Source organism: Tachypleus tridentatus, chromosome 8, assembly GCF_004210375.1.
Source record: "Tachypleus tridentatus isolate NWPU-2018 chromosome 8, ASM421037v1, whole genome shotgun sequence".
Classification (NCBI taxonomy): domain Eukaryota; kingdom Metazoa; phylum Arthropoda; class Merostomata; order Xiphosura; family Limulidae; genus Tachypleus; species Tachypleus tridentatus.
The window spans coordinates 76,780,007-76,783,756 of NC_134832.1; positions in this window are offsets into that span (position 1 = coordinate 76,780,007).

The window sequence follows — 3,750 nt, forward strand, 5'->3', positions numbered from 1 at the left end:
CCAACATTAATTTTATATAAAAAAAACTTTTAAAGTACTGAGTTTGTTTGTTTTATTGGAATTAAGTACAAAACTACGCGGTTTCTAGAAGTTTGAGTCCGCAAACATACCGCTGTACCACTGGGGGTCAAAAGTGTTGAAAAACAATGCAACATAGTGCGTCCATGCAATCTTTTCTCCATTCACCCAGATTTTATAAGCCTACAATATATTAAATATTAGTTGGCAACAGTTTTATACAATTACATTATTAAATTTTTATTAAACTATTATTGTTTTTATTGCATTGGGAATTTTCATTACGTATATAAGTATAAACGATGCCCTTTTCTAAAACATAAAAAAATGAGGTCAGGAGTAAGGGAATACAGACAACTGCATCATATACGTAATGGAGGTACAAAGTATGCTGCATTACAAAGGAAGAGAACTTGGGGAATGGGTCTGACGTCTCTCAGAGTCCCATAGCAGGCAGAAGTGTTTATGTGATAAGGTTTTATGTGTGGATTACTACATTTGTTTATAAACATTAAAAGTACAGACACTGTCACTCTATTGATTATGGACCTAGGGGTAGGTCACCAAGTTTTAATATTCGCACCCTATATACAGGTTTTGAAAACGTCAATAGATCTGATGTTCCTTAATTATTTAAGTTGAGTGGTTTGTTAAATACAAAATACCATAACTGAAAAATTATTTCGTACGAGAAGCACGAGATTTCCTCATAGTTTATTCTTAAAACGGTAAAAAATGATTCCTTAGTCAAACATTATTTTCAATTAAAAGTTTTATGTATAATTAAGCGAAATGTTTTAATTTAATACACATTAAAAGGCCATATTAGCCAGATCCATTATGAAAAATCTTTATTAATACTTTAATGCAGAAATAAAGAAGGAGAGTTAAACAACTAACGTAATTTATACGTAAGAAAAGGTTAAAACCGTTAATTTATAACCTGAAACTGTTGTAGTACAATTGCAAGAATAATAAAATAATTATGATTTCTCATTTCAACACCAATGTCGTAATTAAAATAATCTGGACGGCTAACATGTCGACTTTCACGAAATAAAGAAAACGTAAAAAACACCCCTTAAAGAAATTATCTTTTATTCTATTCTTCATTTTGTGTTAATTTAATACTGAAATTAAATTTCTGTAAAATTTCTCTATTCAGAAAATTTAACAGAGATTAAACACTAGTTGCATAAAACACCCGTGTTCCAATACAGGGGTCAAAAGCCCTTCATGATTTACTGGAATTCTAATTGACCATTAAAAATCGTCCATTATCCTAAATAACAGGGAATGTCCGTACTTGAAGAAAAAAACAGTTAAGATACCCGCTCGTTGTACTTGAGTATGAAAACCACGTTTGGTCCCTTTTGCTTGTGAATGGGAGTCGAATCTCAGTTTCAAAACTTGCGTCCTCAGGATCCTGAAAATGGCTACGTACATAAAACTCGGTATTAGATTCGGGTTCAGCGACCCTGAAAACCTGCTCTTATATTCCCATTATGTTTGGGCAATTTTTCGGGGGCGTAAGGGTAGGTACACCCTTGGCTATTCCGAGTCCTACCAAAGTTGATCTTGGTAATTCTAGAACTGTGAAAGAAGTTAATTGGACATACATATATACAAAGTTACAAGATGAAGTAATATTCGATGATTTCACTTCATCTAAATATTCCAGTTAAGAAAAGTTTAAATAATTATATTACATAGTACGTAATATAATGATTCTATTGAAAAAAATTATATTATGTGCAAATTATCAAACATTGTTTGGTTCCTGATTCAGTACAAACATACGAAGACCTTTTTAAGAGTAGCTTAACCCAATGAATTGTCAATCAAGGTATAATAATAAAATCTCATCTAAAACCTATCTATGCAAATGTAGCGTTTAATATCTTAAGGGATTTTGAATAAGTTTTTTAAATTGCGTTTTGGACGCGCATTCATTCTCTAATGTACGAACAAAAAACAACTTTTACAATCAGGTATAGTGATTTCACAAAACAATGGAATCACTTGTCTGTTTGTTTTTGAAAGTCTGACAAATATTTTCTTAGCTAGCCATTTTAGGACCTTTCTCTGAAAAAACAAAAACAAAACAGCAATGTACTATTCGCATACATACATACATACAGGATCAAGATTATAGAATAATTTTATGCGTAGCTCAATCACCACAGACTAAAATTTTCACTTCTTATAAACGACTAAAAAGGTAAAGTATTTCCACTATTTTTCTCAACCCCTGTAAAACAGAAAGGCATTCAGATAAATAAACTGATGGATAACATATATCAAAAGAATGTAAATTTAATAATGAAAAAAGAAGAGTGATTTCTTAAATACAACTAGATATGAAAAATACTTATAAAAGCAGATACTCCGTTTGAAATTATGCCACTTCAGTGAAATTGGTTGACACCATTGTTTCGGTTTTCAAGTTAACATGTAATAAAAAAGAAGCAGGTAGAAAGAAAAACAAGAAATTTAATATTCTTGCTGTGATATTTACAGATATCCTAGAATTATGACTCAGTTATTACATAAATATTATTATAAAAGGAGATGCTGGATAATATCCTGAAGCTCTGATGATCTTTTGAGGAGATATTTAAAATACAATTTTGATTAACAATCCAAACCATCCTACATACAAATATAAAGCAATAAATATTACAGTTGGAACCTCATTGTACTTAGAACCTGGTTATAAATACAACCTTCCTATATCTATCAAAATATTAATTAAAAACAAACAAGCAAACAAGTGAAGATCTTTTCAAAAAAGGAAGTAAATATAGGGATGGTCAATATTATTCTTTCAAAAACAATGCCAAAAAGATAGTATAACTATTTAATCACAACTGAGTTTTAATTTACCCTATTATTATTTGTTAACATTCTACTACACTGTGTGCTTGTACTGTTATACATGGATGATGTAAATGCTATTCCCACTATCTTGTTTGCATTATCCTTGAAGGATTAATATTAGCCATCCATACATTTAGTTCCCTTTTGAAACTGTTTTTCTTTACTTTATATAATATGATACAACTTTCGTATGCAGATCCCCTATACATTCCACTTAAATTATTATGGTTGTGAACTTGCTTTCCATCATTTATTGGGTCATCACAGATACAAAAAATGTCACTATTTCTAAAATTTTCTTTTTCTTCTTCAGTTAAATTATTCATTTTCTTACCATCAATAAGTAACTTTCGATTTATCTCTTTAACTTTTTTTTAAGCATTTTCATGAATTTAGTTTGTGTGTTTGATTCTCTATAAACTATAACATACTTGATAAGATAACAATATCTCATTGGTTCATGTTTTTGACAAGCATTTTATATACTTTCAATAGGTATTAATCTTTCTTGTTAAGCATTCAAAATTAATTTTAACAGTTTCATGTGTTTTACAATCTTCTTCATGTCTCTCTAATTTGTCTTCTGGATACAAATGTTGTAGTCATCTGTCACATGGATATATTTGTTGATTCATGCTTTTTACTTGTTAAGCCTTACTGTTTTTGATAAGCCTAAAATGCACATGAGTTTTATCTTTTATATGTAAAAAAATAACATGCTGATCTTCTTTATTTTTAGATATATTTAATGGATAAATATGTAGATATTTACTGATACGTTCATCTTCTTAAATTTTAGAACACAAGTTATAGCAACTGTGGAATTAGCTTCTCTGAATGATTTTTAAATAT